Source organism: Triturus cristatus, chromosome 7 (assembly GCF_964204655.1).
Source record: "Triturus cristatus chromosome 7, aTriCri1.1, whole genome shotgun sequence".
NCBI lineage: Eukaryota > Metazoa > Chordata > Amphibia > Caudata > Salamandridae > Triturus > Triturus cristatus.
In genome coordinates, this window is record NC_140590.1 from 924,734,177 (window position 1) to 924,756,506 (window position 22,330).

Sequence of the window (22,330 nt, forward strand, 5' to 3'; positions counted from 1 at the left end):
GTTGGGGTAGGACAAGAATTCTGCATCAAAACCACACTGGTCGCAGCACAGTGCAGTCTTACTCTGGCCAGGTAACTCTTACCTGGTAACCAAATACAACATTGACCTCTCTCCTGCCCCTTCTCCCTGCAACAAAAAAAATAATAATAATAATAATAAAGAGAAAACTTGTGTTTGTGAAAAGATACAGTAGTATATAATTTTTATCATTTGTAGCCTATATGTGCCTGGTTTATCCAGGGCACTTAATGCCATAGCTACATATAGATAGTTGTAATGGTATGTCATGTCACTAAACATATGGTGATTTCAAACATCATTACTGGTCTGAAGCCCTTAATCGTTACAGAAAAGGAGCTATGAGGTTTATGCATTTATCAAGGCCATCCCCAAGATCAGCCAAACTCTGACCAAATGGCTGAAACCTTGTCCCTCAAAACAAGATTGCGAAACGTGCTTCTTTAGACAGAGAAAACAGCTGTACTCAAGGAATATATGCAAACATTAATTAAAGTATGTGTTAACATTACCACAGTCCTAGGAATGAGCCTGGGAAACTTTTTAGTTCTTATGCCCTGAAATATTTTTAAGAAGCTAGATTTATAAAGTGCCATGATTTTTTTGTATGATAGGAATAGGGAGAGAAAGCATGGACAATCCATTGTTTTATGCTATCGGAAAGCAATGTCCATGTCTTACAACTAGTTTCAATCAACCCGATGCAAGTGAAGCCCTTAGGAATAAAGAATACTCATTCATTTAACATTCTTGACAGATAAACATTGCACTTAACAATTTGAGACCCTGTAGCTAAAAGAAGACATTTTGAGGTAACCTTTGGATTTCAAGCAACTTTTTTGACACTTTAAAAATCCACCTAAAGCAACAACGAGAGCGTTAGTAGGTGTCTGTGGATTGACATTCTTTCTCTCAGACATATGGGGGATACTTTCAAACACATAAGCAGGTAATCCATATTGAGAAACAGGTGTGCGTTTAGAACAAAAGCATTGATTCCAGTACAGTGCCTGATATATTAGGCTGGACCTGACCAGGTCAGGCCAATAGGTAATCAGTGGGGTCTATCAAAGTAATCCCTTGTTAGAAGATAGGTCCTGCTTCGGGTCAGTTATGGAAATTTTGGAGCACAGTAAATCATCCCCACAGTTATGAAGATTAGTTTAGAACTTGGAAGCTGCACTAAATTCTGACAGCTGATCAACTGAACTCATGGTCAATCCAGATTAACATAATTATTAAGTTAGATCGAGGGTTGATAAATGTTATAACTAGCAAAATTTAAGTACGGAGTGTCGAATACCTCTAGTGGATAGGATTTCGCACCACACGCAAGGGAAACAAAAATTGGTTACCAAAACTAACAGTGCTTTTTTACCTGCATGGACAGTAATGTCTGCAAATATGGCAAAAACAAAATAAAACAGTTCTGATAGAACACAAGGAAAACTGTTACCATTTGCCACACCATCAACTGTAAAACACCTTTTGTGACATATGTCATTGGATGTATTTGTGACATCAGTTATTTGGGGAGCACGGTTAGAGCATTAAAAATTAGAATACAGGAATATGTTAGGGCAATCAAACAACAGGAAACCAGGTATCCCATTACCATACACATGACAGAAGAGCAAGCGGGCAAACCTGAGATCTGGTTCCATGGGATTGATCATATCCCATTGAGGGCGAGGGGTGGAGACAGAGCGCTGGCACTCCGTCGCAATGAGGCAGGATGGATTTGCTGCTTACGTTGTGTCCCCATGGAACACAACATTGATGATGAGCTTCATTATTTTCTGTAGGGTCAACTATCTACTAGATGGCAGAATAATTTCTAATACCAGGTGTTTTATTCTACCTCTCCTGAGTTTTAAACTGACAGGGTATATATGCCCACTGTGTCTTCCCAGACTCTGGGTTGCTCGCCCACTTAAGGGAAAAAATGTCTTTTAAAAATGTTTTCTAATGGATTGGTCCATTGATTTGCATTTATCTGAAAACACTTTGATGAATGCGTACCAGTCTTGGGTGCTGGACGACAACACACTGTCTTATGCAGGGATATGCTTTTATCTGGTCTTTCATTTCTTATTAGAGTGGACACTCCTAGTGATATGCCTTAGGACCATCACGTGACTGTTGTGAATGTTTCAAGAGGGCAGTCCGACAGATTGCATTGATATGCATACAGTCTTGTGAAAGCATAATCGTTGTGGCATTGGATGGTAACACTGTTAAATATGGGAATATTCATTTCACCCGTTTCTCACCAAATTAGATATTTATGGCAATGTGCCTTTAAGAGCCATTACGTGACTGCTTAGCAGATGCATCACGTACGCACAAAGGAAATCAAGTAAGATATTTTGGCAATGTGTCTTTTAGGGCCGTGGCGGTGCTGCTAAGTAGATACGTCACGTACGCATTTGGAAAATCTACGGCGTGGGCACGATTCTCAAATAGAGAGACGCTGACCACTGCAGCGGTAACTGGGGCTTATTAAGGTAGGTCCGATATACAGAACTTTTTAAATTTTCCCCACTGTCCCTACATCCATTTCTCTTTGCTTAGAACAATATCCTGGTGAAACTTATGTCCTATTGGACGGTTCCTTGGCTGCGATACAGCTTTTAAAAACAAGCCGAGACGGGGAATACTTTGGGGGCCTGTTTCGGGCTCTGGGCTGTTTATGGATGGCGTTTCCGTTTATCGCTTTGGCCATATTTGTTATATTCTAAATCACAATTGGCTCAAGCTTATTCTTAATCTACGCACAGCTTCTTTTTTTTAAACAATGGCTTAACACAGAGTCCACAGCCCTGATGAAGTCCACAAGAGTTGGACGAAACTCGGCTGTTTTTACAATACTCATGTGAAGATTAAAGACCATTTTGGATACATATGGACTGGATGGACTGAATCATATTGGAATGTACTCATTGTGGTGCACTTCACACTTGTGATTGAATTTACTTTGGTCCTTGGAATCACTCTCTGGAAACAGCGGGAGTAGTGGATGTGCATGCTCTACAGCCTTAAATTTTGGACTCTGGGCTAATTGTGGGGAAAACATTGAGGTTGCTCTGTAGGCTTCATGTTTCACTTTTGTTGTTTATGTGTCAGGAGTTTGAAGAGGCATCTCTTCTGGCCTGGGAGCCAGTGCAGGGTCTTGAGGTGGGGGGGTGATGCTGTTTCTTCTTTGGAGTTTGAGAATGAGTTTTGCTGCAGAGGTCTGGAGGCAGTTGAGGAGCTATTTGGTGGTTTCAATGTAAAGAGTTTTGCCATAGTCCAGGCAGCTGGTTATGAGAGCTTAGGTGACCTTCTTCTTGTTGGAGCTGGTGACCCATCGGAAGAGCATGCAGAGGGTGGGGAAGCAGAAGAATGATACGGAATTGATCTGTTGCTTTTTTATAGTGTTTACTATTTGTTTGCAGTTGTTTCTCAATTCTGTGCACCGCAATATCACGTAAAAGAAGTCCGAGTCTTCCACTTTGCACCTAGACATTGCATAGGCGCAGTAGAGCACATTCTGTTAATCACCTTGGCAGACATGTATGCTCTATGTAAGGAGAAGAAATGGTTAAACTTAAATATTGCATTTATGCACATTTTAGGGCAATTTATCAGTATCAATGACCATTCTTCCCCGCTCCACTGGGTGCCTATATCAGCAGACCATTTGTCCTAAAGACCATTTTGTGTGTTCGCTCAGTGCCCTCTATAGTACTGTGACAGCTTGGTGCTTGCTGCTAATGGAGTGTATCATCCTCACTCCTTGATAGATAGTCGGTTCTCCATTCCCCATACTCCAAAGTTTCTGAGGTTTTCCCACCAACATCCCAAACAAAGGAAACTGCCCATCGGGGATGCCATATTCCGCATGTAGTGTTCACAAACCCATTTGCGCTGCATCAGTGAGTAGGTCCTGTAAGTGCACTGTTCCTGCATCTGCCAAATAAAGTATCCTATCCCAATGACCTTGGTGTGGTAGTGTTCAAGCAGGTTATTAGGAGTTTGGGGCCAATTGACACATTTGTTTGTGTCCTCTGCAGTGCTTGGCAGTGGCGTAACAAAAGCCCTTCCAGAGTACCTTATAAATTCTGTTTGTGGAGCGCTGCAAGGCCCCACACCAAGACAATGCTTTGTGCAGTCAATTCAATGCATCAGCGGAGCTGCAATGTGAGGTTCAGCATCGTCGCCATCAACGATTAACCCCGGGCGTAGCACTACGCTTCGCCCACGTAGTGTACGTAGCGCTGCCTGCTTCGCACTTTCCGAAGTAGGCGAAGCAGGGCAGCGCTACGCACACGCCGAGGGCGAAGCGTAGCTGCTTGCCACCCGCCACCCACCTCCCGCCTGCCCTCCTTTTAATAATATAAGCATTGAAAAATAAATTAAAGTAAGTCGACTTACCCGTAAGCGCGGCGTCTCCGGGGCTCCCTCTTTCTGTTTCTAATTTCTTCTGGCAAATGCGCATGCGCGGACACCCGCGCATGCGCATTTCTCGTGAGAAATGCGCATGCGCGGGCGTCCGCGCATGCGCATTTGCCAGAAGAAATTAGAAACAGAAAGAGGGAGCCCCGGAGACGCCGCGCTTACGGGTAAGTCGACTTACTTTAATTTATTTTTCATTGCTTATATTATTTAAAAGAAGGGCGGGCGGGAGGTGGGTGGCACGTAGTGGGGCTACGCGAAGCGCGTAGTGTGCGTAGATTTGGGCACACTACGTGCTGCTTCACGTAGCCCCACTACGCCCACTACGCCCACCCTTATCAACGATACTATTGATGAAGGATTGCAATGCAAAGTCCGGCATTGGGAAAGCATCGCACAGTCGAGTGATGTGTCAGTTATGATGAGCTGTGAGCCTGCCATGCGATAACCTGCATCGTTGTCAATGCTGCTGTCGAAGAGGGATTTGTGGTGTGAGGGCCTATGTTGGGAAAGCTTTGCACAGGCAGCAGTTCTGATGCGGGCTACGAGGTCGGTGCGTCTATTCTGCTGGTTCCACAGATGGCTGGCAAAACTCCTTCAGTCCCACTTCCAAAGGTCTGGGATTTGGATGGCACCACTTGGCAGGGTAGGATTCTTAGATGGCAGAGTCCAGGTACTGGGTTCAAGGTTTTTGAGGTTCTAATCAATAGGACAGCCAACTAGCCCTAGGACTCACTTTGGGGTACTGGGTTCAGCATGTCATTACAGCTAGGCAGCAGTCCTTCGGATGAGCAGTCCAGCAGAGTGACTGTCTTTCAGCAGCCCAGCTTCTCCCTGGGAGTGTATCCTATAGATCCAGAAGTGTACTGAAGAACTGGTGTCTGTATCCAATATGTATTCATGCAAACAACGGTTCAGTAAACCACTTAGGATAAAAAGACATTTTTGAGATAGACAAAAGTAAAAAGAAAAAACACTCAATTGATAACAATTATACAATTGAAAACCAGAGGAGGAATGTTGGGAAGGGAGGGGAAAGGGAGAAGGAAAAAGGAGTGCCAACAAACTGGTATCTTTACATAGAAAATGTATTATCCAAGAAAAATAATCAAAAAAACCAATCAATATACAATGGTAGCGCTCATAGGGTTACACAAACAGTACTAAAAATACAGACAATACAGTGTGTAATCAAGAAAGTGGCTGAGGGAAAAAATACAAAAACAAACACACAGCAGAGAAATGCGTCCTCTTCGATTAGAGCCCCATGTCAGCGTCAACTGCGTTTCAACCAATTAGAAATTGAATAGTCATCATCAGGACAAAACAACAAACATGAGAGCGTCCACAAGATTCCAGTGAAATGTCTGAAATAAAATTTGTACATGGATATCAGAAAAATAGATGAAGAGAGTAATGGCTAAGCAAAAAGTGAGCCAAAGAGAAACTGAAATGAGGGATTAACATGTGTACTGAGAAAGAAATAAGGGTTAACAGTGTCCAAGACACCCCGCAGCCAACACACAAGAATCCAGTGCTGAAGCAAAAAGTGGGCCGACTTCAAGACCACCCGAAAAAATGAAAGAAAGAAAAGTGCATGAGTTTGAAAAACGGAAAATAAAAAGAAATCCTCCATAATGGAAAGAGGGTTATAGTCATCTGAGTCACAAGGGAGAAGTACTTTACAGTAAATAAAGGTAAGGCGCAGAGGATGCAGGACTTTACCTAGAGAAGAAGTCACACTATGTCAATGTGTAGAAAAAAACAAGATTAGACAACCCTCGTTCCAGAAAATTAGTTCAGAGTATTCAAAAATAACTAGTTGCTGACATACGGAATGGCATATCATGAAGCCTTGACTGACTAAGGTTAATTGCACAGAGTCTCCCGTTTATGTAGATAAATAGAAATAACTTTCTTCCAAGACTGCAAAAAATGAGAAAATGCCATAAATGGTGGAAAAATTATGGTAATAAGAAGAGATAAGAGCGGAAAGCTCCAAAATAATACTTACAGCCATAAAATCATACGAGAAATATGGGGCGAATACCACTGTTTGGAGGGGTCGTAAAGAACTTCATATAATCAAGCCAGGTAAGCTATTCTGAATGAGAGCTCTGCTGTAGATGGAAACCAGAAACAATATAAATGAAACATGGGGCATATGGAATTGTACCCCTACAAGAACCCAGGTATTGCATACTGTACCTAAGGGTGAGTCAGATAGATTAATATGACATAACGGTCATGCTGGTCAAAGACTGCAAAGTTATACAAAAAAGGACACATCACAATAATGTTCATAAACCACACTAGCTATATAAGGGGCATCCCTCATTAAACCCTTGGTAATTCCAGGTAGTGCAAGAAAGGGCTTTTAAAACTTATATAAAAGACCATTTCAGAGACATACAAGGATTAAATCAAGGGCATTCATTAAATAAATCTCTAATCATTCCGTGATGCACGAGGAATGTCAGACAATACTGCTAATGAAAGTCTAAATGGAACTTATATAGGCAGAGCGTGCCAATTATAGACTGCAGTCTTGTAGCGAACAAACAAAGTGACTGATATTATACAGAGTCAACATGGGGAGTCAATAACTCAGTGTAGAAAGAAAGTTACCCACACCATCCCAAACTGACAGTAAATAATGTCCTCAGGCTAAGGGGCAGTAATCAAATACCATCAGGCTCCCAAAACGGAGTAATTACACAGAGGCTTCTTAAGAAGGAAAGATACTACTTACTTCCCACTTCAGCCACATGGTCCCACCAGCATGCCTAAAGAAAACACATCCCAAACTGGAAGACAAAAGAACAAACGGGGAGGACGATAGACAATTATAGCGTCCTCCCCTTAAAAAGAGAAAGTGGATCAGTGCGCAGCAAGGTGTACGGCTGATTGAGTGTCGGCCAACTTTAAAAGGGAAATGTTAGCTTAATGTATGCTAAATGCATATTAGTACGTAGTAGGCGGGAACTGTATCAAGCACTGCTGTCCTCGGAAATTAGCACTATAAGAGGCAAGATAAAATTTGATTTAGAAGAGTGTGTAGTCACCCGAGCATTATACATAAAGAAGCTACTAATTTATAAGGGCCAAAAAACGATGGCCATGTTATGGTATTGGAATAAAATGGTCAAACGCATGAAACTAATACCAAATTCACACAAAGTCCGTTATAAACGGTGACCGTGTCATATACTGCAGTGCCATAACATCCGCACTGTGGGGACAGGCAAAACATTAAGTGGGAAAATAAAGAAACTATTGGCTTATAAAAGCCAAAAGACAACAGCCATATCTGAATGGAAAGACTATTAGAAGATAATTGTAGAATAGTATAAAGTAGCTGAAGAAGCCACATCCCGAATGTATAAGTCGTAGAAAAAAAAAGAATAATTAAACAGAAACGTTAGAAAGAAGATAATAACGGTCAGTAGCCACAGGGTTGTCGATGATTCAATCATCCCAAATGTACAACACAGGGACCTAAGAGAGGCCTTATTATTGCCACTTATATGGAGAATAAGAATACATTCAAACATGATCTTAATAAATTCACATAAAGTTACATAATTGACATAAATAACAAAATCATAAATCATTGAGATGACATTGTCAGTTATGTAAAGAAAAATAATAAGTTCATACAAGATTTGGATAGATACACATAAAGTTACATGATTGACATGAATTTGGAGAGAAACACATAAAGTTACATAATTGACATAGAGAACAAAATTCACTGTTGATTCATTGAAAAGACATGCATACCATAGCTCAGTGTACTTGGTCACAATATGAGAAGATTGAAAAAATCATAATGTGCATGTTGAAGCCAGATGTGATTCACTCCATATGCGCAAGGCATTGTGTTTTCATAAAAACATTACATTCACAGTCCCATGAACACATTATTAAACAAAAATAAATAAATAATAACGTGTATCGTGATTCAAAGATGGCAACACACCACGTACAAAATATATATTCCTAATCAAAAATTGACTTGGATACATGCAGAACATTGTGATTCCTATCCTGGAATCCTTCAAGATCAAGATACATTCAGGTAATAGAGAGAGATGTAAGAATGTGCATGTTTTATTTCAGATATTTTACTGAAATCTTGTGGAGTCTATCATGTTTGTTGTTTTGTCCAGATGATGACCTTTTAATTTCTAATTCGTCAAAACGCCGTCAACGCTGACATGGAGAGGACGCATTTCTCTGCTGTGTGTTTCTGTTTTGGCCAGAATTTTGTTTTTGTATTTTTTACCTCAGCAACTTTCTTTGATTACACACTGTATTGTCTGTATTTTAAGTATTGTTTGTGTAACCCTATGAGCTCTACCATTGTATATTTATTGTTTTTTTGATTATTTTTCTTGGATAATAAATTTTCTATGTAAAGATATTGTTTGTGCGTGGGTACCTTGTGCCTTATCAGTTTGTTGGCACTCCTTTTTCCTTCTCCCTTTCCCCTCCCTTCCCAACTTTCCTCCTCTGGTTTTCAATTGTATAATTGTTATCAATTGAGTGTTCCTTCTTTTTACTTTTGTCTATCCCGAAAACCTCTTTTTATTCTAAGTGATTTACTTGAACCATTGTTTGGATCCTAGTATTGTTTAGCACCTGGTTCAGGTCTTAGGGCTGACCCTGTTGTCTGCAACCCCAATATTTATGCATGGGCATTCATTTGAAGTGGGAGAAGCTTCTAGAGGTTTGCCTTTGAAGTCGCAAAGCATCCTGCCTTTCCTGTCCTGAATTCAGCCTAACTACAGAGGGTATGAAGCCATTGATGTGGGGGCAGGATACAATCTATTCAAGAGTAAGTAGGGCTGTACTCTGCTCCGCCCTCCCATCCTGCCAGTGATGGCCCATCCAGGCACACCAAAGCTGTCTATTGTGTGTGAATGTCCAGGAGGAGTACACAAAGCCTCACTGTATGCTCCACCAGTCATTTGACCTAGAAACAGGCTGCAGGCACTAAACAGTGAAGGCAGGTAAAAGCCACCTTTCTAAAAGTGTCACTTTCATAATTATAATTTAAAATCTGACTTCACCATGAGAGAGGAGTTTTCATTACAATTCATACGACACCAAACATGAACTGACTACCTGCTCTTATTTGGAAATTATCACTTAGTAAATGTAATAAAGGTAACTGCCATGTTAGTCTATGGGGAGGTAGGCCTTGCAGCAGTGAAAATCTAGAGTTTTTCACTACCAGGATAAACAAAAATAAAAAATACAAGTCCAACTTTTTTTTTAAATACACTGCATCCTGCCCTTTGGGCTGTCAAGGGTCTACCCTAGGGGGGACTTGAATGCATTAAAAAGATTAAATGTTTATAAATGCACACACAGGCTGCAATGGCAGGCACTGAGGCATGTTTAAAGTAATACTTAAGTGGGTTGTACAATCACTCACACAGGTAGTACCACTTTACTAGGGACTTACAGGTAATTTAAATATGCCCATTGGGTATAGGCCAATTCTACCATTTTTTGGGGAGAGAGCACTGTAGAACTGGTTAGCAGTGGTAAAGTGCCCCGAGTCCTAAAACCAGCAAAACAGGAGAATTGAAGGTAAAAAGTTAGCTGGAAAACCAGTCCAAAGATGCCAGGTCTAACAAATCTGCATTATGGACTCTATTGTTGGGATGGCCAAGGTTTGCCATTCCCGGTGTGTAAGGTTCTCTTCTTTCCATCAAGTGGGCCACTGAAGCTGAGCAGCCAAAGAATATAGAGCTGCTAGGCCCCCTCCTGATACCGAGAGGCTCCGTTTAACAATGCCATCTGAGCGTTTCAAGACCCACACTAAGTCCTGCAGAATACAGTCTATATACTTGGTGGTTTTCTTGGATATTTTGAATGAAAGTGCAGTGAAAAGATACAATTGTCTGGGTAAGGCCACAATTTTTGCTAAGGAGACCCTACCAATGACAGACATTAGTAGAGTACATACAAATGTCATGTAATTTCTCATAGCGACTATTGCTGGCTTGAGATTCCTATCCAGGATATCTACCTCATTCCTGTAGATGTGGACCCAAGGGAGTCCAACCAGTCCGTCTCCTATCTAGGTTTCTTGATCCCCAATAGGATTTTGACCCTTTCATCTCTTTGGCGGAGGCGATATGCTCCAGAATTATTACATCTGAGTTACTAGATGTTCCCAAACTGCTCTGGAGAAGAGATAGAATTTGGCACAACTGGCTGTGGTGCATGTACAATCAATAGCAGTTTATCTGGGGGAGGATGTGTTCAATGATACTACCACATTCAGTGTCTCTTCCTGGGTTGCCAAGTTGTCAAGATGCTGTCCCCGCTGTAGGTGTCCCTGTGACTGCTTTGCTTCTCTGCTCAGTTCCACATGTCTTGTGGGTCTGTGCTCAACGCTATACTCACTTTCAATCAAGTCCATAATTTGCCTATGGAGTTGTCAGCGGCCAGCTGGAGCTCTGATAGCTTTCGTGACATGGTCTGCCATCTTCCTGTGGTCATCATGCAGTATGCTCAAGTTGATCGTCACCATATCAATTTTATACTCCGGTGAGTCTCTAGTTGAGGTTATAGCTGCATGAATTCCATCAAGTTAGTCATCAACACTTCCTGCTCTAAGGGCGGGAAGCATTAGTATCTCTCCATTAGCAGCTTTCTGATCTCATTCAGTTTGTCCTTTTTGAACCACTTCTTAATTTTCCCAAACCAAGACTTTTTCTCCTTTTCTGGTGGATCGTAATTCATCTTTTCTGTCTTCCGTGTATCGCTAGTCTCTCCTTTACGACTGTTCTGTTATTTTAGCCAATCGTAGCGCGACTCATACTAACGCACCAATCCGGAGCATCTACGTCACCCTGTAATTCTCCACTCCTAGCGCGGCGTACACTAATGCACCAATCAGGAACGTCTAAGTTTCTAGCTGACTGGCCAATCCCAGCGCAGTCTTTCTGACGTTAGCAACTGCTGCTACAGCTCCTGCTCCTGTTGACTCCTTTACAAAAAAATTCTTGGTAAGCCTTTTTCGTTCTTCAAATTCACAAATCTGTTACTAACGACATAAATACGCCACCATTGTCCGCTTCGCTAACCAAAGAATAGTTAAAGACCTTTTTCACAAGAATTCCGTCTTTCCCGAGAGCAGCGCTTACCTCTGCCCTACTACGGAATCGTTACTTCTGTTGATAAAGTAGCACATCCCTCTATTTTACCCTCCTAACAAGCATTAGCTAACTGTTTCTCCAGAATTAAGACACCTAGTTGGAGACCCAATGCTCCTGAGAAATAAAACCGGAGTTTCGCAATTAACCCGAATGCCTTTACATTCACGCACTTTCACATGAGAAAATGTAGTACATTCACACAGAATTCTGCCTTTCCTGAGAACAGCGAACAGTCTGTCCTACTACAGAATTATGACACACGTTAATAAAGTAGCACTTCCCTCTACTTTATCCTTCTAACAAGCTTAGAGAACACCTATTACCTTTCCATTGATAAGCGTTATCATAGCGCCTTTTGGGCTCCTGGTACCTAAGACCAAAATTTCACAGGTGACCTTCGCTACCATGCACACTGCCCTCATACAGAAAATGTCTCTAATGGCAACACACGACGATACTACCGAATCGAACCCAGACAATGCGTCGTGCAACTTCACTTGTTAGACATTTCCCCTGTGTACCTACAGGGCAACAACAATTCCGTCTTTCCCGAGAGTAGCGCTTACCTCTGCCCTACTACAGAACTGTTACAAACTTCCAACTTCCTACATCCCAGAAGCCGTGCTGACAACATAAAACCTGACGCGACTCAACATAGAGTGTTAATACATAAACCAATACCAATCAATAATCAATATCAATAAGCTATGTACAAGCAATAATCACCAAACCAAAACAGTAAAAACCATCATTCTGCTACCAGAAAAACTGTTGCAGCATGGAATTTCAAATCCTCCCTTCGTCACAGACCAAATATCACACAAAAGCGTTCACTCAATACATTCATTGGTGGGGCCCATAACACCAACACTCACACTTCATTGGTCTGTTCTTACGGGAGAGATAAGTGTTCCAAACACTGACGTGAAAAGAATACCTTATAACCTAAAAGAAATGTATTTACATAAACATACACTAAATATCCTTAATCCAGCACATCTTAATCCTGAACCTCGAGATAGTCCTTCCACTTTACCGATGGAACAAATTAGCTGAGTTGGAAATAGTGATTTTAATCCTCCTTCGTTTATATTCACATCTTATTCTATTTCTTTTCAATAAATAACCCAACACATTTGCTTATTAATCAATAATATTGTTTATCTAATTAATGCAAATTTTAATTAAATGCAAATGTTAATCAAATCACAGAACACCATATTTACCTAATCTGGCTATTAGTCATCCTCTAAGTCAATCAAGTCGTCATGCAGCACGCTACAGTCCCAAAGATTGGGTCTGGACCATAAGCGTGTACGCATCAATCAATGCCCATTAGTCTAAGAGTCCTCAGTTCATCAGGTAAATGGGTAGCAATTTAGTCTGTCAAAGATTCAGGGAAACAGCTGTCCTGCAGTGTCACCGTCCTCTCCGTCAGCATAACGTCAGGAAAACAGGAAAATATCTGCTGCTTCTAACTCACTTAGTCTACCAACTTTTATAATGAAATTAATGACAAAATGTAACAAAAAGTCAGTTTAGGCACTTCTGATTGGATGGTTAAGATCGTCCGTTTCGGTTTCCCATAGTCTATGATGTCACACTGTCAAACATGATCCATCCGGTTTGTCAATACTTGTCCATTGTTAACCTTCAGGTCCTAGTCTTAGTTACAACTTTTGTTTGAAAGCAGTTTCACTAGCAGGTCAAGACCGGAAGTCCGACTCGGATCGCCGACTGAGCATTCACCCCCCCCAGTCCCCTCTGCAGGGAACAAGCAGCATGACCCAGGTACGGGGATATCCTGTGATGCATGCTGTGGCATAAGCAGGGCCGTACAGGTGGGGAAAGAGAATAGTTCCCTCGCCCAGTGTATGCGAGACCATGTGTGGCGGTGTAGGTGCTGGGGTCGGGGGGCCGCCTGCCCTCCACGCCTCCCCGGATGGGGGGCAAATGCACAGGGTGCAAGACCAGGGTGTGGGGAGAGAGCTAATTTAACCTTTGCTTCATTTCCACCACAGATGTCGCCGAGGTACCCATCGAGCTGCTTCCATTAAGCATGGTAGTCCACATTCAGGATAGTAAGTACGAACGCGAGTTGAGCGAGCATAAGGGACAACTTGAGGAAGTGGGTGCGTGAAAGGACAGGGTGCAAGACCACTGTGTGATGGGCAAGCTAACCTAACCTCTGCTTCATCTCCATCAAAGAATTTGTTGAAGCACCCTTCGACCGCCATCCATCCAAGCACGTTAGCTCACATTCAGTATAGTAAGTACAGGCGCAGGTTTGAGCATCGCAGAAGGGACAACAGGAGGATCTTGGGAGTGCCTGTTCTCAATGGTCAGGGTTGTAGCGCACTGCTGTTTTTCTTCCAGGTTGAGTTGGCCAGATCAGGAATGGTGGATAGCCAGGGATCCCCTTCGCTTTTCACGTTGACATCCCAAGTCAAGGAAACCCAGCAAGGCACTTCCCAAAACGCACAGCAAGCAGCCATCATTGAACTGGCCAAGAGCAAGGGATTGGCTTGGGCTACTGAACTTTTGAAGGCTAGCAATCCGGAGGATTCCGGTATTGTTTGTGGGGGTTCGACTACAGAGCAGGAGCCTAGTGAAGAGGCAGGCCCCTCCCGGTCCAAGCGGACACGCAGGGCAACAGTCAAAGACTTCACGGAGGACCCCCACCACACAAGAGTCGTGCCGTGGCCACTACCCGAAGTGCCAACACTCCCCTGCCCGTTCCCCCACCCTTGACACAAGGACTAGTCTCTTCCCCAGCTGGCGGCACGCCCCAAGCGAACTTTGCAACAATTGAGGACTTGGGTAAGCTCACTGACACTTTAAAGAGCTTCATGGCAGAGATCAGATCTGGTCTCGCCGGGGCTAGCGCGACTGCTGGGGCCACCACTGCGAACAATGGAGAGGGAGGGGTAGCAGCGGCAACGAATGTGTGGGCCCTCCAAGGGAGCCCCACCCAAGTACAATAGTTGTCCCCCCGTGGGGGCACCCGTATTAGGAGCTCAGACAGGGACTGGTTTAACGGGCACTAGCAAGGGTTCGGGAGCTGCGGGGATGGTTGGTGTCCTTGAGCTAGGTAACCAGACTCCGACTCCCCTGAGTGTGGCACCTACAGCTGACACTATTGGAGTGCAACACATCGAGGTGGGGGGGCCTTCTGTAGCGGGGGCAGCGGCTATCACTCAGGCTGCGTCCAGCGCTCCTCTAGTCACTCCTTTCACAGCAATCCAGCCTGTTGCAGCAGCTAATGCCCTCACAGTGCAGCCCCCGGTGGCGCTAACAGGGCACAAGCCGGTCACTCATGCACCGCTCTTGTCAGGCCGCAGCTCCTTGTCCTGGGAGGTGCCGCTTGCTGTTAAGGAATTCATCTGGAGGCGTGAATTTCTAGACATTTTTTCCCTGCTCCTATTTGGCCAACATGGCCAGGACGCTTGGAGGGTTGGGGGAAAGATGAGGATAAGAAAGTTAGGTTCCAGGCATGGCCGGAGAAGTCTATCGACAGCTAGCTCTCGGTCTTCTCCATTATCCAGTGAGTGATCTTGGAAAAATTCCCGGAGCAAGGGCAGGCGCTGGTGTAATACCAAAGGCTGATCCACACTGAAGCACAAAAGTGGGGTGGGTCAGGGTGGTTGAACTATGACCGCGAATTCAGGAAGAAGATGGCAGTGTGCCCAGAGATGGGGTGGGACCAAAAAGAAGTCCAGTTGTGGATGGACCATATGGGGTCCCGCGGGGCGCAGAGCACAGTGATGCAGCCTAAGGCACAGGGGGGGCTCACCCAGGTTCAGGGTTCTCCCAGATAAGCGCGAGGGCTTTCAAGCAGCCCTTTCGAGGGACACGATGGGGGGGGCCAGAGAGGGGTTTAGGAGGGCGTCACCTGGAACATGCAATCTCTTTAACGCAGGGGCATGCTCATGGGGGATCAAGTGTAGGTTCCAACATGCTTGCGGTAAATGCGGTGGCCGACATCCCTCGACCTCATGTCATTCCAAGCAGGATAAGAAACCGTCAGCCAACAGTATACAGGACAATTGAGGCAGCACCGACGGAAGCAGGAACATCAATCCCTCCAGCACATGACCGCACCGCTCAGCGCCTCGACCGTACTTGTCATTCCACCTAAGCTTAGCGAACCCCTGGCATTCCCCTGCGTGCTAGCTCCCCATGCACTCAATGGGCCGTCACCAGTCAACATTAACAACATCCTCCCCCTCCTCAGACGGTACCCTAACAAGGTGGATGGGGCTGTATTGCTGGGGGGTTCTCGGAAGGTTTTGTGATCCCTTATGTGGGCCCCCTGTCATGCAGGGAGGCGGACAACCTCAAGTCAGCCAGGGACCTACCATCAGTAGTGCAGGCCAGAGTCAGAAAGGAACTGGGGCTAGGGAGGGTAGCAGGGCCTTTCAGGGAGCCCCCACTGGACAACTTTGTAGTTTCCCCGCTGGGGGTGGTACCAAAGAAGGAGCCTGGGACCTACAGACTTATTCATCACCTATCCTACCCTGAAGGGGACTCAGTCAACCATGGGCTTCAAGAGGGAACTTGGTCAGTGTCATACTGTACTCTAGATGTGGCGCTGGACTTAGTCAGAAGGGCGGGCAAGGGGGCCTGGTCAGCGAAGGTAGACATTGAATCGGCGTTCCGCTTGCTACCAGTGCACCTGAGGAGCCAACACCTGCTGGGCCTCAGGCTAGATGGCTGGTACTTGTTTGACAAATGCATGCCCATGGGGTGCGCGGTCTCTTGTGCTTTCTTTGAGGCATTCAGTTCCTTATTGCAATGGGCGTTACAGGAAACCTTTGGGGTGGAAGGGGTTTCCCACTACTTGGATGATTTCCTTTTCATTGGGCGTGATGGCATTCAGACCCTTGTGAATCATCTGGTGGTCCCCCTAGCACTGAGTAAGACAGAGGGCCCTGCGCAGGTGCTTACGTTCCTAGGGATTGAACTGGATACTGTAGTAGGTGAATCCAGGCTGCCTCCAGACAAGGTTCGTGACCTGGGCCAGCAGATTCGGCTAGCTGTGGAGAAGGACAAGGCCCCGCTTGCCTTCATCCAGAACATCCTTGGGAAACTCAACTTTGCTGCCAGGGTCATTCCCGCAGGGAGGGTATTTGCGCGCAGGCTGGCCAGAGCCACTGCTTTGGTCAGAAAGAAGCACCACATGGTGAAACTGAGCAGAGGCATGAGAGAAGATCTACTAATGTGGGTGGACTTTTTGGACAACTTTAATGGGTCTGTCATCTGGCGCGCACCCTGGGCTAACAGCGCAGAGTTGTCGTTGTTCACCGACGCGTCTGGAAGGGATGGGTTCAGGGTTATCCTGGACAGGGAGTGGTGTGCTGAGAGGTGGCCTAACTCTTGGCAGAGGAAAAGATCCCTTCCAAGATCACTGTGTTGGAACTCTTCCCCATAGTAATTGCTTTCCACCTTTGGCCGGGGGTGCTGGCAGCGAAGAGGGTCCTGTTCTGGTCCGACAACGTAGCGGTTGTCCAAGCGATCAACTCACACTCATCAAGCTGCCCCCTGGTGCTGTGCCTGTTGAGAGAGCTGGTGAGGACATGCCTTAAAAATAATGTGGACTGCAGGGCTCGCCATATTCAGGGGGTGCAGAACATGGCCGCTGACGCTCTCTCTCGTTTTCAGAGGCGCCGTTTCCGGGAGGCGTGGCCGAGAGCGAGAGAGGAGATGACCCCTTTCCCACAACACCTTTGGCTTCTTCTGAAGTGGAGCAGCGGATGAGGGGTTTGGGTGAGCTGTCTCTGGCACCAAGGGCGGTGAAGCGCTACAAGTCTTGTGTTGACAAATTTTGTGAGACTATGGGAGCATGGGAGGATGAGGGGTCTTCTCTGGAGCTCAGAGTACAAAAGTTTATCCTGTGGGCCAAGGATGGTGGGATATCCCACCCTTGGATCTTTGGCCATTTGTCGGCCATCAGTCATCACGCCAGGTTGAGAGGACAGAGTGACCCTACCAAATCCTTTGTAATCAGGGCCGCACTTAAGGGATGGGCAAGGAGTGAACCTCGATCCGCGGACAATAGGTCCCCCATCAGTTACACGATCCTCCAAGGGATGTTGGACAGCATGCCCAGGGCCACCCGCTCTGGGTATGAGGCATCGCTATTCTCGGCTAGTTTTGCGCTGGCCTTTATCTGGGCCTTTAGGATTGGGGAGCTAGTGGCTAGATCTAAGCAGGACACCTTGGGGTGGCTTTGAATATCAAGGACATTACCTCTTGCACATCATGTCTCAGGATAGTGGTGAGACAGTCTAAAACTGATCAGGCAGGGGAAGGGAGAGTGGTCCTGTTACAGGGGCTGGGCGACACAAGGTATTGTCCTCTGCTCCTGGTCAAGGCTTATCTGGCCCTCCGCCCCGGCATTGATGGGTACCTCCTCGTGCATGAGGACGGGTCCCCGGTTACGAAGTTCCAAGTAGACCACATTATGCAGGTGTGCTTACAATTGTCAGGACAGGCAGGGATGGGCAAGAGATTCAGTAGCCACGCCTTCAGGATCGGGGCGACAACCACAGCCTTCCTATCAGGGATGCCGCCAGAGTGAATTAAGCAGGTGGGGTGCTGAGAGTCCCAATGCTACAAGCAATATATAAGGCCTTGAGCTGAAGGGTGTGGCGAGAGAACTCTGAGGCCCAGTGTTCCAACCTGCATTTATGTGTATAAGGGTGTACAGTTTTGGCCCTGGTTGCCAGGTGATGTGGTTTGTTGTGCAATGTAGACTAATAGTGTGTAAACGTTTACAATAAATATGGTTTACAAACACAACATCTCTTTATTTACCAGGAACCAAGGTCTGGGTAATTGGCCATTCAAGCATCGCTAGAGTGGCACGGTGGGCTGAGGACAGAAAGTGCCGTCATGGCTTCTCCGCCACCGAGATAACGTGGCTAGGTTACCCGGGTATGCGCTGGAACGAGCTGATATGGGAACTGCAGCAGAGACTTGGGGGTGAGATCGCTCCACCTCATATTCTGGTCATACACTTGGAGGAAATGACCTGACTGCATTGGGGAGGAGAGTACTGCTCCAAGACATGAGGGACACCATGTGTCAGTTGAGCAATCAGCTGGGGGCATGTGAACTGTGGTGGTCTGAAATTACACCTCGCCCAGTGTGGCAAGGAGCCCGATCTGGGGACGCCATTAAGATCTCACGTACAGTGAACAGCGCCATGCGTAAATTCACGGAGCAAAGGGGATTTGGATTTATCAGACATGGTTTACTTCATGCCAAGTCTACTGGATGCTGGGAGGTGGAGGGGGTTCACCTTTCAAGGGTGGGCATGGACTTATTCTTGCTGGACCTTGGGGAGGCCTTGGAAGCAACAGAATGTAAGTAGGAAGATCTGCCTTGGTGGGGATCCTGGTTGTGACGGTGGCCACCCCCAGAGCTGTGGAGGAGTTACAGGGCGATCCAGAGTCTGCAAGGTACAGAAGGGTACTATGTGCAGCAGTACAACAAGGGTGCTAAGCCAAGGATACCCAGGGATGTCTTAGCGTTGTCCCCTGGAAGAACGACGGAGCCCCGTTAGTCCTACGTGCGGTTGTGGGTCTGAGCAACCGGGGGCTGCCTGGAACGCTCCGCCCACCTTTTGGGGGCGTGAGTAAGGGTGTGGACTGGCAGTCCACTGATGGGAGGGGTGGCTCCTCCCAATTGGTAACCACCGATTGGCGACGGCCACGGTGTAGTTTGGCTCATCAGGCGGCATAGGGGCTGGCCTGCCCTTGGATCGCCCATAAGATAACCCATCATGTTGGCATATTTGTTATGCAAATAAACCTGCAGCAATTTTCTCCACTAACAGGTGTTGTGTGGTTTATTTATGTATGTTGCTGTATGAGAACTGAGGAGTGTTGCCGATATTGGCACTATGCGGGTTAGACTTATGGGCGGTGGTAGCTTGGAATTGCAACCATTCAAGACAGGCCTTCACCAGGCCCCTGATTGCCAGGAAGCCTCTGGCACCGTGTTACAGGTTCTGAATGGAGGGTTCCCTCACCCCTCCCTCGCTTCTGCAGTTCTTCCTGACCAGGAGCCCAGCGTCGTGACAGGCGCATATGTCTTAGTTAATCGAGGGGAGCCTTATGGGATCGTGGCGCCCCCGGTGTGCTCACCCGCCCGTAAGCAGTTTCACTTCGGGTTCTTTCACATTCTAGGGAAACATGCCTCGAAGCTCTGCCCAGCACCAGGATGTCTTGCTAATTGGTTCAATGAATTTAACTTAAAAAGGAAAATTCTCACTTCTTAATACTTGTCTTTGATGTATAATTTGCTGCCAGGGTTTTTCCTATTTTTACAACACTGCAAATATCAAATGTTTCTATTACACAACTCAAATGTACTCCATATTTCGACTTCAGAGGAATCATATTTGGCATAGCCTCGCTGAAACTGCAAGTTGGACGCAGACAGGAAACTCTGCGCTCGGTGATAGCTCGCAGTAAGTTAAACAATTCTTCGAAGTTTTCCTTTGCAATATAAGGGACTGATGAAGAAATAATAATTGACATTTTGGTGCTTAAAAGAATTCACTAATTGGTCTTAATGTGTTTATGAAAAATATACATGTTGTGCACTTCTCATGCTGAACACAAACCATAAAGTCCGGTTTTACAATGCTCTGCGTGTGGTAACATACATTTATACACAAGACGGTCCAGATGTTGGAAAGTTGTGATTGCCACCTAGTGTTCATTAGTGAGCAGTTTTCACAGACTGAATTTCAGAACTTGCTCATAGTAAACACACCTAGGTTTGGAGTGGAGCCTTAATACGTTATACAGTGTATGACTGCAAGAATAATAAGGTGTATTAATTTATAGTGGCATTTACAAATATCAAATATTTTAGTTATTTGCTAATTACTTTACCACATTTGCCTCCATTTCCTGTGCATTTAGGCCTTTTTCCAAACTCTGCTTCCATAACTTAAGTATTTTACTTTCGTATCAGCTCTTATCTAAACTCAAGACTTTGTTGCTGATCTACACACGTTTGTACGAGTATGAAAAATAGTAAGTAACACAGCAGAGCTCACTCCCAATACACGCGACTAACTTTCTTAAACTCCCCATTACCATGGCTTTAAATGGGGCGGGTCCTGCTGGATCTCCGACACAGCAATAATTAAAACAAGCATTTGCAATGCAATAGGTCTCGCATTTCCGAGAGTTTGAGCTATTGGCATCGTAAATAACAATGCCTTTTATTTATGTGTTGTTTTTAAAACCGATAAATAAATGGCATTGTCATTTACAGTGCCAATAGCTTAAACTCTCGCAAATTAGAGAACTATTGCATTGCAAATACAAATAGAGCCCTCCCAAGCTTTGTGTACACTCATGTGACTGGCATGCTGGCAAAATGCAAGGTATTAGGGAATGTGGAATAAGTGGAAAACACAATAATCGATTGTGAACTATTTCAGTGACTCTCCATGGATATATTTGATTCCCCTCTCTAAACTACTTGTCACCAACTGATTGGCTGCGATTCGCTCGTACTCAGCCCTTTAGCAGCTTATTGGTCCTACTTCAGCTCTCAAATAAAAATAAATCAGGTATGCATGTAAGTAAGTCATTGTTTGCAATCACAGATAAAACATCCAAACACTGTACTCTCTCTTAGCAAATTTAAACGCAAGCTAAGCTTATTTGCATGCAGACGATGTAGCTAGGATCAACATTTCTGGGGTGTCCTCGACCTGCCAACCATCACGTCGAATCCAGACCTAGAACAATTTAGAAAGCAATCGCATTTCTAAAAAAAAACAAAAAAAAAACCATACATACCAGAGGGGAAAACGCATTTATGCAAAAGAGCTTAAAATGCATACTGAAAACGATCACCACAAGTCCAAATGTGGGTATGGGTGGAGTGTTGTAGTTCCTCCGCGGTGTCAAACTCACTTGAACTACTTTTCACCTCATTACCCTGAGACTTCATGTCTCACGCATCGGAGTTTAGTCTCGCTCTCTGCCAGACTTATTTGACTTTTGGCAACGAGGTTCATACCTTGGATCCACATGTTTTCTAGTACGAGCCTTTGGTTGGAAGCCAGAGAGTTCCAAACATATGCTGGACTTATTTAGAACTGGAACTGTGTGTTGGTTATCCCATTTCGATCTTTCATTTTTTGTGACTGGATTGTCCCTGTGCCTATTGGATGCTTTGATGGGCTTTCTACGTCACATGCACCTGCTATGGGCACATCCTCCTGATGTAAGCAATGGGGTAACGAAAAGACAAGGAGGAACTTTCATTACTCTGATTCCTCTTTGCTCTTACGAACCTCCCTACTGTTTATGCAGCTTTGATCACAGCCTGTTAGACAGATTGGTAGACTACTTAGGAACATTCTAGATAAACGTGATCCTTTATAAGCACATCTGGGCAAAGTGGCAGGGTGTATGTTTCTAGTGTGTTGGCACACTGCATGAACTAACAAATGGGACAGAGAAAAGGAAAATTTAGATTAGCTGTAAATATTCAAAGCGTTCACACATTTTTACATACAAATGCAGAAGGGAGGTGTGTCTTATTGGTTAAATTGCTGACTTTGCAACCAACAGCCCAGAGTTCTAGTACTGGCTTTTCCACTTAATCGAACCATGTGGGCAGATAGAAAAGTATTTGTTATTGTGTGATTATCCCTACCCGGT

At 45.0% G+C, this 22,330-nt stretch overlaps 1 protein-coding gene and 1 pseudogene across 1 annotated transcript in view; both read left to right on the forward strand.

Moving 5' to 3' along the window:
• Positions 1–22,330, forward strand: part of KCNIP1 (potassium voltage-gated channel interacting protein 1) — a 1,480,000-nt gene that overhangs the window by 443,148 nt on the left and 1,014,522 nt on the right. The gene's annotated exons all lie outside the window — the stretch shown is intronic.
• LOC146810846 (uncharacterized) overlaps positions 1–22,330 on the forward strand; it is a 41,741-nt pseudogene that overhangs the window by 3,350 nt on the left and 16,061 nt on the right.